We start from the raw sequence: 15,179 nt of genomic DNA, 5'->3' as shown, positions 1-15,179 counted from the left end.
TTGCCAGCTTCAAATGAAAGGAGGCTTAGACACAGAAAAAGACTTCTTCTTTATTTGATCTCATAAAAGAATTGATAACTAGGGAGAATTCTCCGGGCCCCATACCAAGCCTATATTTCCAGAATGCCCAGATGGAGCAGGTGCAGTCTCCCTGCCTTCTCCAGATGGAATCCCGGCGACCATGAGCTACTACAAGCATGGCTCTGGTATGTGACAATCAGGACTATTCCTCCGAACAGGATGGTGGTGCTGGAACTGGCAAGTTCCATTCCAGCTCCCAGCCTGCCTCTGATGCCAGAAGTCACACCCTCAACCTACCCCCGGCGCCATGTTGCCACACACAGCAGTGAAGAAAGCTGATGGGCACCACAACACCAAAGAATTCTTCAGACCCCATATCGAGCTGATATCTCTGAGACACCCCAGATGGAGCAGGTGCAGTCTCCCTGCCTTTTCCAGATGGAATCCCAGCAATCATGAGCTTCTAAAAGTATGGCTACAGTATGTAGTAGCTACAGGACCATTCCTCGGAAGCACGTGGCCTCTTATGCAGCCATGTGACCTTTCCTGATATACAAAGTGAGCAAAGAAAAAAAAATGATTTAGCATCTGCCCCTACCCAAAAACTGCCCCTACCCAAAAAGAGTGGCAACAAAGGAGGCTCCTGAATAGCCATGATCCCAGAGGCACATAAACATAAACCAATCTCAGAATCTAGCAGCTTTTGGCAGAAATCCCTCCAGACTTATTACTAAAATATTAGAAATCCAAAATGTTATTCTTATCAGCAATATAAAACAAATTATCTAATGATGACTTTTCGGCAGGTCTGATGTTTGGGGAAAATTCCAAAAAATAATGATGGATCTTTTGTCGAAACATTGAATGTGATCAAAGTGGATAGAAAGTAAGGTGGAAATCATCTGCTACATAGGTAGGAGGAGGGGAAGGATGGGGGTATACTGGGGTTCTTGATGGTGGAGGATGTGCACTGGTGAGGGGATGGGTGTTTGACCATTGTATGACCGAGACTTAGACTGGGAAGCTTTATAACTGTTCTCACGGTGATCCAATAAAAAAAAGAAAGAAATTTTGGTATATCTACACAATGGAATACCATGCAGCTGTCAGAAAAAAATGAAGCAATGAAATTTGCATATATGTGGATCAACATGGAAAGTATCATGCCAAGTAAAATGAGTCAGAAAAAGAGGGACAGACATAAAACAACTGCACTAATTTTTTGACTATAAAGTAACATAATAGGAGGCTAACACCTAAGGACAGTTAAAATAAGGGTCAGGAGGACTGTGCCATGACTTTATAGCTGATCTCATGCACTGGGGGGAAAGGTAGCTGGGATGGGGGGAGGAGCACTAAGTAAATGATGGTTGGAGGGACCACTTGGGATAGTAGATGCATATTGAAAGTAGACTTTGGACCAAACATGATGGCTGTTTGTTACCTGTATTGTAAACCATAATAGCCAAAAGAACAGAGAGAGTAAGAGGGTTTATGCCAGCCACAGAGGCAGGAGATGGGAAGGAGTAGGGTTTGGGTGGGATACTGGGAACATTGGTAGTGGAGAATGGGCACTGGTGGAGAGATGGGTACTTAAACATTGTTTGACTGAAACACAATCACAAAAGTCTGTAAGTCTGTGTATATGTATCTCAGAATGATTCATTACAATAAAAAATTTTTAAAAAAGAAAAAACTGATAACTATTGAATAATGGTTAATGAGAGCAATATCAGAAAAAAGACACCAAGACAGAAAAGGGGGAATGGAAATGCACTTAATGAAAAATTTAGGAAATAACTTCAACACCAGACTTTAAAGAACAATTGGAGTAGCATATTTTAGAAATAGAAATGAACATCATTCTCTATAGACATTAGGATGGAGTATTTCCAGAAGTGCAATGAAGGAACGCCAAATGTCCTGGAGCTTTTGGGTATCCATTGGAAAAATTGGTGTCATATGATAAAATAGATTAGAATAGCTGGCTTGCAACTAAAAAACATATAGGCATATATGAAAATTTTCTAGAATATGTTTTAAAGAATTTCAGTGACCCATGTCTGGTTTAATATATGGAGAAAAATTATTGTATCAAATTATTTAAATTACTTTATTTGCAATCTCTATATTATAATTTATGCATAAATATTTCAAATAAAATCTTAATACAGTTTCTAAAAAATATACTCAAAATAGATATGGATGTATAGATATGGGTCTAGATATAGATGCTATGGATATAGATAGATATAGTTAAACCAAAATAGCATGCTATTTTCTCTTAAACTCATATTTTAAATTAACTTAGATACAGTTCCAAAGGTTTGTATATCCCAAATTACTTTTCATGTGAATAAGAAACTTAAGTAAAAACTATCAGGCAGAATATAACTCAATATATACTGAGCAGATTGAATAAAGATATTTTGCTCCTACAAATCAAATCTGATAATACAGTTTTGCATACACACTGTGTTTTATTTCTTATCCTTTATACCTTAAGAAGTTCAAGAAGCCAAAAGCTGGGGCTGGACAGACAGAGTTTAAGGAGCTTGTCTTATACTTGGCTGGACCCAAGTTAGAATCTTGGGCACCACATATTATCCCCCAAGACCCTGCATGGGTTACTCCTAAACACAAAGTCAGAAATAACCCCTGAGCACTGCTAAGTGGGGTCTTAACACCCCACCAAAGGAAAGATTAGAATACTTTACATGCATTTAATTGAGTGAACAAAGTTTTTAAATAACATTGAAAATAAGAGTGTACTTAATATGGTACTAATTTTAGAAGACTTAATTGATACTTAAAGCAATGCCATGAATTAATGTTTTCATAGGAAAAGAAATTCAAGCAAAATACATCTGAAAACTTTTCTAAGATAATATAAATAATAAATAAATGAACCATAATTTTTATACTTTATAATTTACCATAATCTGTATATTTTTATTTTATTTTATTTTTTTTTTGGTTTTTGGGTCACACCTGGCGATGCACAGGGGTTACTCCTGGCTCTGCACTCAGGAATTACTCCTGGCGGTGCTCAGGGGACCATATGGGATGCTGGGATTTGAACCCGGGTGGCCGCGTGCAAGGCAAACGCCCTACCCGCTATGCTATCACTCCAGCCCCCTATATTTTTATTTTTGAGTCAAATTAACTTCCACACTACAATGATGTATTTTAAATGAAATCATGTCTTCAATAAACCTTTTTAAAAAATGTTCATAGTATTATAAAGCTTATTAAATTATTACCTAGGAAGAAAAGGAATTATTTTTCCTTATTTCTCTATACCACATATTAGAGTCATGAAGTAAAATTTTATCTCTATCCTATGAATCTTACTCTATTTTTATCCCAAAGGGCAATTGGGATGTATAAAAAGAAAACTATAAATGGAATACCACTGGGTCTTGCAAGCAGTATCACAGTTATAACCAATACATAATGCTGAGAAAGCCGTGCTCATTTCCAGTTCTCAGCATAATTGGCTACCAGGAGTTCCAGAACAAGTTTCAGTCCCAACATTAAACTTACCGTTTTGGCTAATGAGTGACAGACGAACAAGGAGAGGATTAATTGTAGAGACAGTTGCCTGAAAATCTAATGCTAGACTTCTATCCTTACCAGCATAACTTTCTACTTAAAGGTAAAGAATATTTCCAAAGACAAATGGAACAAATAAGGAAACTATCAGTTACAATCAAATTATATGTATTGACTCAACAAATTTTTCATATTTGCACCTTAGTGCTTTGGGTATTCATTGCTCTGAACAAACCTCCATAAGGTTGGCCTACTTTGAATTATATTACATCTATAGATGAGAGTATATTGCTACTTTTCTCTCCAATTCCAAACTTTAACTCACCTTTTCATTTCAAATCCCTGTCCAAACAAAATGTCAAATTTTATATATAGAACTTACTTGAATAGATCCTACATCAAATTCTTCTTTCTTAGAAGTTCAGAAATATATGTATGCCTCAATATGAAAAAAAGAAGAAGGTGCTGGAGTGATAGCACAGTGGGTAGAGCATTGGCCTTGCATGCAGCCGACCCGGGGTTCGATTCTCAGCTTATGTGATATATGGTCCTGAGCACAGCCAGGGGTAAATCCTGAGTGCAGAGCCAGGAGTGATCCCTATGCATCACCAGGTGTGACCCAAAAAGCAAAATAAATAAATAAATAAATAAATAAATAAAAAAAGAAGAAAAGGAAGAAAGAAAGAAAGAAAGAAAGAAAGAAAGAAAGAAAGAAAGAAAGAAAGAAAGAAAGAAAGAAAGAAAGAAAGAAAGAAAGAAAAGAGAGAAAAGGAAGAGAGAAAAAGAAAGAAAGAAAGAAAGAAAGAAAGAAAGAAAGAAAGAAAGAAAGAAAGAAAGAAAGAAAGAAAGAAAGAAAGAAAGAAAGAAAGAAAGAAAGAAAGAAAGAAAGAAAGAAAGAAAGAAAGAGGTCTGCAATAAAAAAAGCATTGCCCTGAAAAGAGGTAACCCATAATTAGAGGAAGGGAAGTGTATTTTTTTTCTCTAAGAAAACTCAGCAAGATTTAATATAAAAGGGCACACACATTGTTTATAAGGTAAAGGAATACAAATCAAGTAAAACACATTCTGTAAGGGTATTGAAGTCACGACTTCAATGTAATCAGATTAAAAGAAAAACATACTTTAGAATGTTTAATCATGGAATTGGAGAGATAATGAAGCTGGTAATGAATTTGTCTTGTATGCAGCAGACCTGGTTTGATCCCTGGCACCGAATTTAGTCCCCTAGCTCCATCTACTGGATGGCAGACTCAGGAGTTAACCCTGAACACCTCTGGATGTGAACCCCCCCTTCACCCAAATAATCATTAAGAAAATTGAGCAAAAAGAGAAAACTCTTTCTAACAGAGTAACCGCTGCTTGAGAAACAGAAGGGCACAGCAGCAGTATTTTTCTACTTCGCTGATGGATGTAATATAAATCCTGAAGAACAAGGGTTCTAGAATGAGAAGAGTGCTAAGTGCTGGGAATGAAAAAGGGAATCTTTATTAAGACAGGAAGTTGATCAGTAGTAGTTATCCAACTTGAGGCAGACATTTTTCTGGGCTTATCTCATCCAGATCACCAAAATCCAGTAATTAACCTTTTAGAAGTTGATTTTTATCTTACATAAACAAATTTCTATTGCTTTTGTGCCTTTTATTATCTCGATGAATGCTTCAGTATAACAAGCTACTTCAAGTTAGTTTAAATCACTCATTACAAAAATAAAACCAAAATTCAAAAAAAAAAAATAAATCCCCAAAACAGGAAATCCTTATTTTTCCATTCTTGAGGTTATCAGGGATTTTGAAAACACAATGCAAGTCTTCATCTTAAAAATTCATCTTGAAGAAATTAATATTTCTAGAATAAAAGGAGCATCATAATATCCATCTTTCTTGCCTGTCAAAAATTTTTAAAATGAAATAGTAGGATAGAAAATGAATTATTTTAAGTAATATCTTACAAGAAAGGGCAATTGAGAGGAGGTGAATATTGGAAGTTTGAAACTTCATATTTATTTATTTATTTTTCACCATAAGGCTCTATTTATTTATTTAATTATCTATTTTTACAGACTTACAGATCTTCGTAATTACATTTTAATCAAACAATGTTCGAGTACCCATCCCTCCACCAGTGCCCAGTGTTCTCTGCCACCAATGTTTCCAGTTTCCCTCCCACCACCCCCACCTCTCCCCACCCCATGCCTCTGTGGCAGATACATTCCCTCTTACTTTCTCTCTCCTTCTGGGTGTTATGGTTTGCAATGTAGGCACTAAGGAGCCATCATGTTTAGTCTATAGCCTACTTTTCACACGTCTACCATCCCGAGTGATCCCTCCAATCATGTCTACCATCCCTAGTGATCCCTCCAATCATCATTTGCTTAGTGGTCTCTTCTCCATCCCACCTGCCTTTTCCCCCAGCACATGAGATTGGCTACCAAGCCATGGGGCCACCCTCCTGGGCCTTTATCTCTACTATACTTAGGTGAAACTTCATATTTTAAGCAAGACCTAAGTCACAGGATATGAGATTATATAGAATAAAATTATATAGAATCTTTCCCAGGATCATCAGTAGTATAGAAAGCTGAGTGATTAATGGGAAAGGAACAACTCTAACAAATTAAATTTTTCAAACCTGCTACTTTTTCTCTTTGGTTTTTTAACCTATTCAGTCTATTCATCAAAATAATTATTATTCTGATTATAGGACTATATAGATAAGAAAATATAAGAAATAACAATGCCTTTAATAACTTATCTAGAGCACAAAATATCATTTTAATTAGGTTTTAAATGTTTTTAATAATGTCAGTATTCCTTATATTATTCTATGATTTATCCCATGCCAAATTGCAAATTCTAGTTACTAATGTATATATCCATACATCTTATACAATCTAAGAGAGGAAAATAATTTTATTCAATTTTATAGTTCTCCATCCTGCCCAACTCAATATGTTATTAATTTTGTTCAACAATTCTTTCATAATACCACAAAGTGAAAAAATTCCTATTTAAAATGATCAACACATTTCATCATGACAATTATCCATCTTCATTACAATATCATTGTAGATATATGTCACCAACATTTTCTATTCCTTCATAGATACTATCATATCTAAGGCCAATTGCTAGTTGGAAGTCAAAAAAAAGATCATATCAATATCTGCAACAGCAGACTAAGTATATCTATCACTACTCATAACTGACTCTTTGCACTTTAAATTATTGACTAAGACATAAAACTGACCATTTCACACTATTCCTGAACTTTTGTACCATCTGTAGTGTACCCTGTACTTTTTTATTCTTGTACAGAATTATATAAAACAAAAATTAGGCATATCTGAAAGTAAAACTGGCATAAACAATCCTTTTTTACTACTCAGAAAGCATGGCAACCATTTTGGGGCAATATTTTATTTCAAAAATAGGTATAAGACCATATTTCTTACAATATATTTTCGAAGATTAAATGGGGAGATTCAAATGAAATATCTAAAACTGGGAAGATAATATTTCTATTTCTTCTATACACTCTCATGTAAAACTTCTTTCTTGAAGTATTTTAATGTACACAAAGAGATAAAGGGGTGGAGAGTGAGAGAAAATTTGAAGAGTCATAAAATAAAAGAAGAAAATTACATACCCTACTGGGGCAAATCCAGAACGGATTGCTTTATTGACTCTTCTCAAAAGAGAAAAGCAAAATCTCTAAATCACTTTCTGGAATTCTCCAAAATGTAGAGGTAACACGCAATTAAAGCTCCTGCTAATATGTAGTCTATACTGTGTTGGCTAATATAGAGATTTTAAAATGTGAAATAGAAACATCGTAAAATTGATAGAGCTTAGGTAAAACACACATGTCAGTTGAGAATAACATTTATTACTTACTAGTAGTGTGGATCTTTGGCAGGTCCTTTACTTCTTTGATTCTCCATTTCTTCACCTGAAAAATTGAGGACATTGTACTAGATTTATGGTTTTTATTCTATTAATTATGAGCTAAATGAAATTTCGTGAACTAGCAGAAATAAAAATTGAAAAAGGAGAGACACTACTAGGAAATTAAGTCTCCACAATCTGATGACTTTTTACATAAATCTAGTCAGGGATTAACAGATGTTTAATGATGTCACTCCCTCTACTCAGGAAGAATGTGTAAGAAATTGCAAACTTGATCATTCTTCCTTCAAGGTTTAGGCTATTTATAATTTTACTATTGTGAAGCATGCTGAAATTTTCACGACACAAGTAATCTTCCAGAGATACAGATTATCACATCCTTTTGGATATATATCTAGAATTGGGATTGCCAGGTCATATGGTGGTTCTATTTTTAATTACACTTTTTCTTGAGGAATCTCCACACTGTTTTCTGACTCACACTAGGGATCTACTAAATTAAATTCCTAAAATCTTTTGACATCTGAAGAGATAAATAAAATAAAATGCTATTCTCTTTTCACCCACCCTCTCCATGCATGGGCATACATGGATGCGTCTCACACACACACGCACACACAAACACACACACACAAACACAAGATTAATACACTACTACAACAAAAGAAGGAAATCATCATTTGTGACAAAACAAATGAGTATTGGGGACAATATGCTAAGTGAAAAAAGTCTGAAACATAGGACTGTACCCATTTGTGGAGTATAGAATAACATCATATGAGGCTGACACCCAAGGATAATAGATTCAAGGGCCAGGAGGATTGCCCCATACCTGGAAGCCTGCTTCATGAGCAGAAGGGAGAAGGCAGATGGAATAGAGAAGGGATCACTAAGAAAATGATGGCTGGAGGAATCAGTTGGGATGGAAGATGTGTGTTGAAAGTAGATAATGGACCAAACATGATGACCTTTCAGTGTCTGTGTTGCAAGACATAATGCCCAAAAGTAGAGAGAGAGTATGGGGAATATTGTCTGCCATGGAGGCAGTGGGAGGGTGAGAAAGGGGGGGGGTACACCAGGGATATTGGTGGTGGGAAATGTGCACTGGTGGAGGGATGGGTGTTTGATTGTTGTGTGATAGTAACCCAAACTTGGAAGCTTGCAACTATCTTATGGTGATTCAATAAAATTTTAAAAAAAGAAAAATGTCTGAAAAATAAATGTAGAAAAGAATTATATCTTCACGCATATATGCCGAATGAATCTGAAAATACTGAATTCATTGAACAGAGATTAGAGTGATGGTGGAATGTGGGTCTGGAGGCATGAGATATAGGGAGATGATAAAAGTTCAAAAAGTTTCATATATGTAATTTAAGTAAGACCTGGAAAACTAATGTGAAATGTGAAAAAGTTTTATTATAAAAGTGAAATTGCTAAAACAGTACATCTTAAGGTTTTGACTACCCACACAAAAATGAGAACTATGCAAGGTAATAGACAAGCTACCTAAATTTATTTTTGTTACTTTCATGTTATATATGTATCACTCTATCACTCTATCACTGTCATCCCATTGCTCACTGTTTTGCTTGAGCGGGAAGCAGTAATGATTCCATTGTGAGACTTATTACTGCTTTTGACATATCGAATATGCCACAGGTAGCTTTCCAGGCTTAGAAAATCATCACTTTGAACACATTAAACTTACACATTTAAATTTAAAAATAAGATAATTAAGGGTGAGGAATACAACTCAGAGGCTAGAGCTCACTTTGCCCATGGGAGTTTTGGGTTTGATGCCTACCACTGTACGACCCCAAGACATTTCCAGGTATTCCCCTATAGCCCCCACCATCCATTCACCACCACCCAAATAATCAGACAGACTTTTTAATTTGGATGAAAAAGTAATGCTCATTTTTTGGGTTTGTTTCTATGTGGGGGCCACATCTGATGGTGTACAGGGCTTACTCCTGGTTATATGATCAGGGATCACTGGAGGGCTCCAGGGACCAAATGGGATGCTGGGACAAACCTGGATAAACCAAGTACAGGTGAAGCACTCTACTATATAGAGTGCTATATAGCTCTGGCCCCAGAAATGCATACTTTAAGTTACTTTTTTTTCTATTCATTGAATATTTTCTAAAGGTTATTTGAAACTGTAGAAGTAATTTTAACAACCATGTGGAGAACATTACATTATTATCTAAACATTCAAACATTTAAAGATAAAAATCCTGGCTTTTAACAAGCAATACTATTATCAGATCATATCGATCATATATGGATTATTTTGTTTATATGTAAAGATAATGGCCCACTTTAATGAGAATGAACTCTCTTGTATTTTCATTATCGCTTAGATGTCAAGATAACTACCATATGTTAGAATAATATCTAAGCATCTTACAAGAAATCATGTTAAAAATTAAACATATGTTTGCAATTAGATTATTTTAACAACACAGCTCTGGGAACTTTATTCTCTGAATTGAAGCTTATCAGTAAAATGCAAATAATTTTACTGATTCTTTTGCTGTTGTGATCAAGTATTGTTCAGTATAAGAGATTAAGATACCAATTTCTTTTTTCTGTTTATAAAATTTTGTATGTATTCTTACACATATAGTTTATCTTACTCAACATAATATGAAGCAAGCAAGCAGTGCTAGCTACTTGACATTTTAATGGTCTCTCTCACATTGGTTTCAAACTTTCTAACCTTTCGAAGCTGTTAAAATAAAGTCAAATAATGATACTGCTGTGACATAAGTGTATACTAGGATCAATAAGTTGTAGTTGTTAGAATAAATTGCAATTAAAGAAGTAGTGCCAGATTGCTTGACAGTGGGTAGTCTTTCTAGCCTAAATAAACTCAAGCATCTGTTTGTTTATAAGTTAATTAGTATGGACTTCACATAAATTTCATTGGGAGACCATCAGATCATATTGACTTCTGTCAACATCATGTATGTGCACTTGACATTGTCCTGTGTCTTTTCTTGTGACACGTCCTCTCACTTACTTTGTTTATTGGGGAACAAATTCATTATTTCTAAATAAATAGATACAGAAGAAATTTAACATGTCGGCAAATAAACCCTCTATAGCTCTAAAATGTCAGAATTGTTCATGGCCTTTCTCTCTTTTTATTCCTGTAGATGTAGGATACAAAATATGCACAGATTCAGAAATAAAGGCATCAGCATTGTAAAGGACAGTAATTATCACTGAATCTTTGCAGCAACAGAAAATACATAAAAGCAATCAATTTACAGCATGGAAAACAGGATAGGTATATATCTGAATAATTATCTGAATATAAAAATTATCTACATAATTCATTGAAAGGGGCCACAGCATTTTCCCCAAAGGAGTACACTTAGATAATATTTAATTATGTATTCTTAAATTTTTAGCACTTCTATTCAATTTCCATGTAAAACATGCCAGGGTATGCTTTGTATAATTTTCTATTGAGTATGAATATGGAACATCTATTGACTTAAGAAAGGCAATGTAAGTAATCCTTTAGACTATAAATTCCATTAAGATATATTTTTATACAAGAAGTATTTGCTAATTAGTATATTTCATGCTAGAAATTAAATAAAATTTTGTTAAGAAAATAATAATATAATTCCTCAGTAGGTTCAATGATAAATAGTATGATTTTTAAAGTAAGCATCACTTGCTCATCTTACTCATCTAAATAGTCCTATTCAAGTGCCCAGGAGAATATTTTGTGATCAGGGACACATTTTTTGTATATGCTGGGACTCCACTTTGATTCTAGGTACCAGGTGGCTACACAGTACCACTTCATGCAGTTCTGGTAGCATCATCGGGCCTGAGTATTGAGCTAACAAGTGTGATTGAATACATTTTTCCAGGAGAAAACAATACCCCTGGTACCAAAGCACATCTTCTAAGACCTTAAAAATTAAAAAAATAAATAGCTATACCTAATACCTATTACCAAAGTCACATTTTTAAAGTCAGATATGAGAATAATACAAAAAATTTTCAGCTTTCTTTATAGCCTTATATTTTGGTCCTTGAGATACCATTGGTACATCCAGTAAATCTCCACCTTACCTATTACACAGTACAATGATCAACTTTCTGTCTGAATCCTGTTTCCCTTTTCCTTCAACTTCTAAAAAGGTAAATTTGTAAAAGTAATAGTTAAAAAGAATATTTTTTTGTGATTTGCTGAATTCTAACTACTTACAATAGTTTCTAATTCATAGAAAGTAACAATAATTTTGTTATGTAAATTAATAAAAACATTTATAATTAATTATAAATGATCATAATCTAATTCTTATTATAACATACAGAAATATTTTTATAATTTGTGGTAATCTTTTATTAACCTTATTGATGATCACAAAAATCTATATTAAATTAAAAGAATTGTGTCCAAACCCTATGTTAAACATTAAAATCCAATGGTAGCATTTAAAACAACAAATAAAATCCTAAAATCAATGTTATCATATAGATATTTGAAAATAAAATTAATATAAGCCAACTGAATTTATTTGATACATTAAAAGCAACATCCATTTCCCATTTCTTAATGTAATCCAGAGTAAACTGTATTCATCAAAAGCACAATAAATGGCTTAAATTTATTATCCATGTAATTTAATATGATTTATAGTTCATTATTATGCCTCACTTTCTTGGGCTGAAGCCATAGGACAGCGAGTAGGGCATTTGCCTTGCATGCCGCTGACCAGGGTTCAATTTCTCCATCCCTCTCGAAGAGCCTGGGAAGCTACTGAGAGTATCCCGCCCACACAGCAGAGCCTGCAAGTTACCTGTGACATATTTGATATGCCAAAAACAGTAACAAGTCTCACAATGGAGACATTATTGGTGCCTGCTCAAGCAAATTAATGAACAACGGGACGACAGAGCTATTATGCCTCTTGGAGAGCCTGGGAAGCTACTGAGACTATCCCGCCCGCACAGAAGAGGCTGGCAAGCTCCCCATGGCGTATTCACTATACAGTAACAATAACAAGTCTCATTCCCCTCACTCTAAAAGAGCTCCAATTATTGGGAAAGATGAGTAAGGAGAGGCTGCTAAAATCTCAGCGCTGGGACAAATGGAGATGTTACTGGTGCTCGCTCAAGTAAATTGATGAACAATGGGATGACAATGGTACAGTGATAGTTCATTATAAGTTCATCATCATATTAAGCCATTATTCTTTATATCTTAGATCAGTATTATAAAATTAGACATGGGGAATGCAATTTAACAGTATATTTACTCTAAGCCTGTAGAATGATCTAGTAAATATGAGAATATGTTCTGCTTTATTGTCCTTAGTTTACATTTGTTGAGGTCAATAGAAAAGAAGATGAGCAGTAGTGTATCTGGAAGGAGAGGTACTGAATGACCATGAAGTTTTTGTTTTTTCATTGACCCAAACTGTTCACTTCTGATTGATCCTGGATTCCTCCTGCCTAATTATCTATCTGCTTGAAATATAACAGTAGTTATTATTTCATGTGCTTCATGACAGTGATGTAGTTATGATAAATTAAGAGTTTAAAATGTATTCATCAGGAATAAGAGTAATAGTAGAACTGTAGGGCATCTACATTGCACATGACCAATGCAGGTACAATTCCCAGAACCCTATATGTCCCCCAAACCTGCCAAGATTGATTATTGACCAGAATCAGGAGTAAGTTCTGAAAGAACCCCCAGTTGTGGCCCAAATAACAAAAACAAACAAATAAATAATAAAAAGTATTCACATGCAAGTGGGCAATTCCTTGACCTATGTGGAAAAGATAACATAAAGAATACTCAAAATTCTTTTTTTTTTGAGTTGAGCTTTCATATGACCCACGAATTCTACTTCTTGGTATCAACCTCAAGGGCCCCAAAGTTCAATTCAGAAAATCCATTTGCACTCCTATGTTCATTGTAGCACTATTCACAATAGCTATTCTCTGTAAATAACCTACATGTCTAAGAACAGATGCCTGGATATGAAGCTGTGGTACATATACACAATAGAATACTTCTCAACTTTAAGGAAAGATGAAATCATTCAATTCTCAGCTATGTGGAAAGTATCCTGCTGTGGAAATTAGTCAGAAGAAAAGACACAGACAAGGAATGACTCTCCCATATATGTGATATAAAGAAGCATAGGGGAATAACAAATGCTCAAATTAACAGAAATTGAGAACTGATTTCAGTAGGAAGCTAACCACAGGTGGAACAGAATGGAGTGAATACTGGGACAGTGTTAGCGGGTGTGATGCTAGAGTGTATTTTGCATGAAACCTTACCATTTATAATATTAAAAGTCATGGTACCTAAAAAAAAATCTTTAAAATATTTTGGGGGCTAAAAATTTATTTAACACAAGAACTCTCGAAAAAAAATTAAATTAAGATGACTGGGCTATTTTTCACCCTTCATTATCAATTAATAAAAATTCTTGGTTCTCCACATACTCATGGTTACTTGGTGCTTTCTGTGCTCTGATGTTTTCCCTAATGTGTATAATTATGCCTCATGCTTTAATTTGCACTATCCTGATGAAATATAGTTTAGAGTCTAGCTTCTTAAACAGTAATAGTTCAATGTAGGTTTTGTAACTTTTCAGGAATGTTTTAAAAATAACAGATAATGTATTTAGTCAGCAATGTTTGACTTCAACACCTAATTTCATATGTCCACTTAAACTGTATAAAATTGTGGGGGAAAAGTGGTTATAACCAGAAAAAGGTAAAGATGCCCAGATACAGTGAACCCTTTCAATTGTTTATTTTGTCTTTGTTGGGGGGGGTGAGTCACACACTTCTGTGCTCAGGGGTCACTCCTGGGGCTTAGGAGACTGCTGTGTTGGCAACCTTTTGTGTGGTTTGGGATTGAACCCTACTTGACCATCTGCAAAGCAGGTCCTTTCTTCATTGAACTATTTCTCTGTAAAATAAAGGCATTAGCAATTAACCCAAAAGTTATTAATTTTGTATTCAAAACAGTCAAACAGTCAATAACATTCAGAACCAAGTCTGGAAGGAAATATTTTGGACGATTATGTTATTTAAACTGATGCCTTTATTTTACAGGACATTTTTTAAGATGGTTCACCTGAGCATGATTAAAATCAATGAATCATTTTTCAGTTTGGCTTTCACCATTAGTACCTATCCACTGTGGACAACAACCAATCTTTCAGTGCCCAAATACACTTTGATGGTGATTAAGAGTCACATGCAAACCCTCTTTTAAGAGGAGATAGATTTGTACAAAGACAACCTCTCATTCACACTGACCTCCAAAAAAAGGTACTTTGTTGAAGGCAGGAAGTAATTATAGGGTTCTAAATGACCAGGTTGGATTCAATCATGGCTGGAACCTTACCAATAAAAGCACAGAGACTTAGATCAAAATACATCATTTATCCAGGAAATAATACCAGGTAGTCAAAAGACTAATATCTCTCTGATATTTGAAACTTAACTTTGTCAAGTAGAGGTGTTCTTTACTTTTACAGTTGCATGAGAAAGAATGCTTTGTTTTCTCACTTTTGCTTATATATGTTTTTAAATCTGTGAAATAGTTAAAGCTTGGGGTCTAGGAAAATGCAGATACATACAAAATAGTAGAAAGACCATTCTGCATAAGGCACTTTCATAGTGCAGAGAGAT

At 34.6% G+C, this 15,179-nt stretch overlaps 1 long non-coding RNA gene across 1 annotated transcript in view; it reads right to left on the bottom strand.

Annotated features, from left to right (window-relative positions):
• Positions 1-15,179, bottom strand: part of LOC129404257 (uncharacterized) — a 733,623-nt gene that overhangs the window by 425,266 nt on the left and 293,178 nt on the right. The window contains exon 2 of the long non-coding RNA XR_008629797.1: positions 7,470-7,524. This is a non-coding gene — a long non-coding RNA (uncharacterized LOC129404257). The remainder of the gene's footprint in view (positions 1-7,469; positions 7,525-15,179) is intronic.

The sequence above is a fragment of the Sorex araneus genome, chromosome 1, assembly GCF_027595985.1.
Source record: "Sorex araneus isolate mSorAra2 chromosome 1, mSorAra2.pri, whole genome shotgun sequence".
NCBI lineage: Eukaryota > Metazoa > Chordata > Mammalia > Eulipotyphla > Soricidae > Sorex > Sorex araneus.
This window is presented reverse-complemented; position numbering and strand designations above follow the sequence as displayed.